Below are 8,265 nucleotides of genomic sequence, written 5' to 3'. Positions count from 1 at the left end.
AATATGATGAAAGCCAATCAAAAAAGACAAGTCATAAGCATGAAAGATGAGTGATGGATTCTATGAACATGTTTGGAGAAGCTGAAATCACTGGAAACAAGTCTAAACAAAAATCAAGAAGGGTTGCAAGATAGTTAAAGATTGAACGAAACCAACTCTGAATTTGAATTGAACTTTGGAGTTCTTACCAAGGTCATTTTGGGAAAAAAATAAAAATAAAAGTATTTCAAAGCTTGAGAATTTAAGAATCCAAATTAAATTTCCAACAATTCACTAATCGGATTGAAACAAAGAAGTTACAACCAATTGAATCAAGTTGTATAGTAGCAGAATGTCAAGTTATAATACATGTCAAAAATTTCAATCACAAGGAATCCAACAACTATCCAAGTCAAAATGAAGTCAACCATGTGTCAAAATGAATTTGACCACATGTAGAATTTCAAAATTCCAACTTGATACACTAGTTATGAGTTTTGCAACTTCCCATGTCGAAATCCATGTCAAGAATTTCTACAAATAACTTGTTTAATCTAAAATCAGCTACAATATTCCTTCTAATTTTGCAAGTTCCGACACTTCTCCAACCCAAAATGGGCCCCAAGCATTTGGAAATGATAATTTTATTACTTTTAAATTATTTTAGGGAGTTTTTGGAAATAAGTGGCTAATAGCTGTCACATGTTGGATTTTTGCCCAAATTATAAAAACTCAACTTTTAGATCTTTCTAGGAGTTCTTGATTTTTTTTCTTAGAGAGAAGAAGATAGTGAATAATTTTTGTTTTTCTTCTCTATTCTTTTTTAATGGATTGTGTATGTGACAACACATCCATGAAAGGCTAAAAAGTCATCTTAGGGTGTAAAACATGAAAACCTAATGTTAGAGCCAAAAGGAAACAATGGGTGCATGTGAAACTTAATAATGGGTTAAATGAATATTAAGGCATTAACGTCAATATTAAAATACCCTCTAGTGTTAGTTTCAATTGAGAGATGGTACAATTGCCTATTATTTGATACTAGGAATTGCTAGCAATTTTTAATTACTAGTTATCTAAGGTTTTGTCATTAGTATCCTAAGGCAAATATACAAAAGGCGGTAATAGCTTAAATCCAAGACTTGAACCCAAATTTCATATTTATTCATCTAATAGGTAATTCAAAATGGAATAAAATATTAAAAGTGAGGATATGCAACCCTAGGTTACAAAACTCAAGTTGATCTTGTTTGACCATACATTCTGAATGTCACAATATTAACAAAAATAGATACAATTTTTTTTTTTTTTTTACCTAAAGCCCTAAATTTGAAGTTGGATTGTGGAACTCCCCAATCTTGAGTTATTTGAATAAGAAATGAATTAATTCTCACATTTTAACTAGGCTTATTTAGCAAAACCAAGTTGAGTTGAATCAATTTTATACATTCTTAATTTAGAAAATCATATAACAAGTAATATTTTGGACCTAGTTTAACAAATCCCATATATCAATCCTTGGGGAGGATACCCAAAGTACTATAAAAGTCGTGGTGACTTTTTCTCTGGTTTTCTTTACTAAAGTTGTTATATAATTTAGGTTTAGTATTTTAAACAATGGAAAATAGTGGTCATACACTTATATGATATGTTAGATGTCAATGATATATAAAAAGATATTTCTAAGACTATTAATTTTGCTTTAAATTATAAAAACAACACAAATGTGTTATATTTACAATATAAATATTCTTACATTATATTACATTACAACAAGATCTAATATAAAAGATTTGAATTGTTTTATAAGACTTAACAGTTTTATGTGATTGTACAATATACCTTAGCACGCCTTCTACCATAAATCAACCTTAAAAACCAAACAAAATATTAATTTCAATTCACAAGGCTTGTAGCTTCTTTTTTTTTTTTTTTTTTTATAAAAATCATTAAGCAACTTCAAAAGCATTGAATGAATGATGCTAACACACTAGTATGATGCATGAGTACCAAATGTCAATAGGGTATTAATAGACATCTCTAAAACTGTTACTTTTGTCATAAAAAATAAGTTTAATACAAATACTCTACACTTTTAATATAAATACAATAACATTATGATGTAACTTAATTTAGAAAGTTTTTAACTTTTTTATGAATTGATAGTTGTGGACTATTGAGCTATACTCATTAGTATGCCTTATGCATAGTAAATACACTTTTTAACAATAGGAAATATTTTCACTTAATTTTTTTTTATTATTATCATGCATTTGTATAGTAATAGAGGTCATGGTAGACAATTAAATATTTTATCTTGATGAGCTATTTTGTGGTGTTTTTTCATGCAAGTTTCTTAGATTTGGTGAATTCATATCAGCCATTCAATAATATAGCTATCATGGCATCTTCACGTGCATCATTTAGGAATACCGGAAGTAATGGAAGAAGAGGTGAATATCTAATATATAATAATTGTATGTGCAAAAAATGAATGAAGAGGTCAGTGCTATTTTAACAAAATTAAGTTTAATGTAATACACTATAAATATGTAGTTGGAGATCTATGTACTAAAGTTTTGTATTTACCTTTTGTGTGTTGTATATCGTTAATGGTAATATGTTGTAAGGTTTTTAGCCTATTAAATTATTGTTGTAATATAAATCTACTAACATTATAATGTAAAATTATAGCAAGTACGATGCATTACAAATGACCAAATTTCAAGTTATTCAATATTTTCTTTCAAACAAACACTTGGTTATAGTTGCATTTCCTTGCAAAAGTCATTAAATAGACAATACAAGGAATAGTAGTCAATGAATTGACATCAATATAGAGCAACCTTAATCATCTTAAGTAACCAAAATTTCCAATAATATCCAAACAATGAGGTATGCATGAGTTATCCTAAGTCATAATCAACTGGGAAAATATGTATCTATCAAAAATTTGTAGCAAGATAGTTAACACAAACTTCTAGCTTGCATTCAATAGTAACTATACAATTTTTAAAAAATAATATGAGTAGCATCTATTAACTATCAAATTACATGAAGAAAAACATATGTCACAAATATTAAAACAACCTAATTCTTTTTTGCCTAAGTATTTGACTTTTTGGTATGATAATCAATTTATATTAACTTCTTTCTCTGAAGATACAACAAATTATTGGACTACCCAACTGACTAAGAGAACAATAAGGCAAAATTTTACTAGCATATAAATGGAGTACAACGAATTCATTAACATGCAAATTATTCCAACATTATTCATCTTCAAACAATCCCAATGAACCCTCAATAAAGCACCATAGACTTTATGTGTTCTCTATACACTGATAAATGGTATCCCAAACTTCATTACTATCGAACATTATAAGTTGTGTTAGAAGCTTTACCCTATATTTTGTCCTTATCTTATCCTAGAAATTACAAGAAAACATTTCTTGGTTATTATCAGTTGATACTTTCCCAAAAAATCCTCAATTGTTTCTTAAAATACCTATATGACTTATGAATTCAAAGTCATACTTCATTTGTCTTCTACGATTGGTTTATAGCACAAAGCATGGTAGAGAGCATAGCACAATAACCCATAATTTTCAGTTTTGTAAAAAAGTTCAAAACTTTATAAATTAATTCATGTATTGTAATGTGAGTGCACTTATGTTGTAATTTGTGTAGTGTATTTTTATTGTATCAAACTTTTATAATTAAAATAATGGTGTTAGAGATGCCTTTTTTTTTACACCTATTGGCACTCTAGTTATGTCCTCTAAACCATCCTCTATATTCCCTCCTCCTACATCTTTCCCTACCCTTGTCTCATCTCTCTCTAAGTCCTCTTCACTTTCTTTATCCCTACCACCTCCACCCTTGACTGCTCAAACCCATCCTATAATAACTTATTCCTACAACATCTTTAAACCCAAATAGGTCAACCTTACCACTAAGCATCCTCTTCCTGATTCTATTGACCCTAGTTGTGTATCTCGGGTTACTAAGGATCCTCTTTAATGTTGGGCAATAGAAGATGAACTTAATGCTTTTCTACACAATGAGACATGGTATAACGACCCGCACCCAACCATGTGGATATTGTCTGCTTTGGGCCCGCGTCTACTTGGTTAAGAAGAGTCTCTACATATATAACGTTAGGAACATTCTCCCATATCCGATGTGGGACATCACAAACACTCCCTCATGCAGACACAATGTCCTTGTTGTGTCCCATGGGATTGTGGGACCAAACAGACAAACACCCCTTATGGGCCCAAACAAACCCTCACACCAGGGTCGGGGATCGGCTCTGATGCTATTTGTAACGACCCACACCCAACCATGTAGATATTGTCCACTTTGGGCCAATGGGGCCCTCACGGCTTTCAAACGCGTCTACTTGATTAAGAAGAGTCTCTACATATATAGTGTTAGGAACATTCTCCCCTATCCGATGTGGGACATCACACATGGGATCCTGTCCCTTCTCATCCTTATCAAAATGTTATGGGTTGCAAATGGGTATTTCACATTAAAGGAATTTTGATGGTAGTATAACTCATTATAAGGCTCGCTTGATTGCAAAGGGATTTCATCAATGACTAAGGCTTGACTACCATGAAACATTTGACCCAGAGGTTAAACCTACCACCATTGGCACTATACAAAGTATTTCTTTGGCTCATGGTTGGCCTATTCATCAACTTGATGTTAATTATGCCTTTTTACATGGCACTTTAATTGAAGAAGTATTTATGTAGAAAACTCCTTGCTTTATAGACACCACACATCCTTCTTCTATTTGCAAACTTCGTAAGAGGCTCTACAATCTTAAACAGGCCCCTCGTTTGTGGTACAATGAGGTTAAGGAGTTCATGCTTTCCTATGGGTTTGGGAACTCTTGGGCTGATACTTCTTTCTTTGTTTGTAATGCTTTGGGTAACACAACATATTTTTTTATGTATGTTGATGACTTACTGTCAATGATGGAAATATCGGTAATTACGGATATATCGATACTTCGATTTTACAGATATATCGGATATATCGGCAGATATTTTGGAAAAAAATATTGGTAAGCTTAAAATTGTTAAAAACTCGTGAAAATGTAAGGAAAACCTCACAATAATATAATTAGAAGTATAATGGACATTTTAAAGTTATTTTATTGAAAATTTTGATATATGTATAACATGATTTATCATATTTGATAATAATATCGTATGCATCGATAAAAATATGAATTTTATAAGTGTATATTTATTATTAAATTACACCTAATATTATGATATTTGATTATAATATGTCTAATTTTAAAATATATATTAATATTAAAATATGATCCATTTAATTCAATTGTATTAAACAATGTAAAATAAATTATGATATATATATATATATATATATATATATATATATATAATTTTTTAATATTTAATTAATTATTAATGATATTAAAACATTATGAAGAAAATTATATAATTTTTATATTTTTGGAAATTAATTAAAAGATTTTGCATTTAATTATAAATAATTATAATTAATTTGCTCTTTAAAATATTCTTTTAATATTTTCTTTATATAATGAGTTTAAGTATATATAAATTTAGTGCATCTTATATATCAAATGGCAAGTTAGCCCAGATGGCAAGTGGGTGAACCCCAAGCGGCACTATAGCATATTGACTTCACTGTAGTGCGTTTGACTTTCGTTGACCCGCGTTGACCAAGCGATATATCGGGAAAAATAGCCGATTTCTTGAGATTTACAAGAAATCATGATGACTTCATTAAGTCGTTTTTACATTTTCTTTCTATGAAGTTCTCTATCAAAGACTTGGGTACTGCACTCCATTATTTCCTTGGCACTGAAGCTATCTCTACACCCGTTGGTTTTTTCCTGACATGGCACAAATATATTCTTGATTTGCTTACTCAAACCAATTTATGTGGAGCCAAAGAAGTTAGCATTCCAATCACCTTGTCTCCACCACTGACTGAGAATGATATGGATCTTTTTCCACTAATGCAACCTATTACAAAAGTTTTTTTTTAGTGCATTACAATATCTATCCTTAACTCGATCGATCAAATATCTCTTATACAATCAACAAGCTTGCACAGTTCATGCATTAGCCCATGGGCCTGCACTAGTCAATTATTAAGCATCTACTATGATATCCCAAAGGCACCATGTATCATAACCTCTTTCTCAAATGAAATCAACCTCTTGCCCTCATTTCATTTTTTGATGTTGACTAGGCTAGCAATAAGGGTGATTTCTCTTCCACCACTACCTACATTGTTTACTTCGGTGGTAATGCAATTTCCTAGTGCTCTTATAAACAAAAATCTATAGCCCACTCCTCTACAACGGCTGAGTATTGTACCCTTGTTTCCACCGTCGCTGAAGCTCTATGGGTTCGTTCTCTTCTAGTTGAAGTTGGTGTCTCACTACCTCACATATCTACCATCTACTATGACAATATTGGTGCCACCCATGTCGGTCAATCTGGTATTTCATTAGAGAATGAAACACATTGTCCTTGATATTCGGTTTGTTCGTGATCATGTTACTAAAGGGGTTCTCTGTGTTGCATCTATTTCCACCAAAGATCAGTTAGCAGATGCCCTCACTAAACCACTTCCCCACCAACAATTTTCTATTCTCTGATCCAAGATTGGTATTTCCAATAGAATTACCATCTTACGGGGGCATGATAGAACACATCCCACTAATATCTCTCATCACCCTGTTCAATATATAGAGACCAGTGCAATCCCATATACTGTGGCTGCATATCACCATAATTCTATCCTATTAAGAACTTTAGTCAGCATTATCAAACCCGTATGATAGGGCTGTATATTTGTACCATTCCCTTACTATGTACAAATTAATAAAGAGAATTCATTCAATCTGGTTGTTACATCCATTACCCATCTAATTCATCCTATTTGGTAATTTTCCCTTTTTATTACTCAACGCAGTATGAACACAAGCGTCCGTAATTTTAAGCAAGTCTTGATTAGGTGAACAATTTCATATACTACCATTTAGCCTGATTAGCTAGCATTGCTCAAGCAAAAATATATGCATGGTCATCACTGCCATACACATTCTCAATCACTAAAACAATATATTCCCTTATATTTTACAATTGCAACAAGGTGATTGACACATATTTCAGGCTTGCATGGTTCCACAGTAAACTGGGGATAGAATAAATGTGGCAAAACACACAGATAGATGTTAACTAAATCCCAATATTCGGGAGATCGAATAAACTAACATTTACAATGAAAATGAAGAAGGAAAAAAGAGATTAAAAATAATTTCTTTATTAGGACATGGTCGTTGCTGCAACAGACAACTTCCACCACAGTGGAGTGGCCCACAAACAATGCAAAAATTCCAAGAAGAATTGGAACAAGTAGTAGGAATTGAAAACATTGTAGAAGAGTCCCATCTCTTCCAACCCCCCTACTTGGATGCAGTCATAAAAGAAACCCTCCGTTTACGTCCCCCGCTGCCCCTCCTAATCCCACACTCTCCTAGTACATCTTGCATCATTTCCGGGTACACTATCCCGAAGGGCTCGCGGATACTCGTCAATGCATGGGCGATGCAAAGGGACCCGAGGCCTGGAGCATCCACTGGAGTTTTAACCAGAGAGGTTCTTGGAAGATGCTGCAAGTGCTGACTACCAAGGCAACAATTTCAACTTTCTGCCATTTGTCTGGGAGGAGGATTTGTGCTGGCTTACCTCTAGCTGAGAGGATGCTGCCATATGTATTGGCTTCTCTTTTACATTCCTTTGATTGGAAATTACCTGATGGGAGGACAAGGGTTGATTTTGAGGAGAGGTTTGGAATCGTTTTGAAGAAAAATGAGCCACTTCTCGCCATTCCAACTGCGAGATTGTCCAACTTAGGCCATTATGATCCAACTGAATGAATATTTTAACTATGTTTGGGCATATGTAATGTACTTCAGAATTTCCCTAATAAAAGTTTGTTTCTTCTCTGAGATCTATAACTTAGAAACCATCATGATGATTGATGCTACTTAGAAAGTTAGACTTCAATTTTTTAAGATACAAACTTTTGAAAGAACCCTATGATATGAAATTACACCTTTTTGGTATTACTGGTTGAAATTACCTGCCTGCAAGTTCGAGCAAATGGATAGGAATATTTTAGAAAGAAATAATTAGAATAATTTTGGAAGTTGAATGGTTTTGATTTAATATCAATAATTGTAATAAATAATTAAAAGAA

The 8,265-nt window shown here is 32.4% G+C and overlaps 1 pseudogene; it reads left to right on the top strand.

The window, feature by feature from the left end:
- Positions 1-7,388: 7,388 nt before the first annotated feature.
- LOC117933291 lies at positions 7,389-7,942 on the top strand (annotated as a pseudogene).
- The last annotated feature ends 323 nt before the right edge of the window (positions 7,943-8,265 follow it).

Source organism: Vitis riparia, chromosome 16, assembly GCF_004353265.1.
Source record: "Vitis riparia cultivar Riparia Gloire de Montpellier isolate 1030 chromosome 16, EGFV_Vit.rip_1.0, whole genome shotgun sequence".
Taxonomy (NCBI): domain Eukaryota; kingdom Viridiplantae; phylum Streptophyta; class Magnoliopsida; order Vitales; family Vitaceae; genus Vitis; species Vitis riparia.
This window is presented reverse-complemented; position numbering and strand designations above follow the sequence as displayed.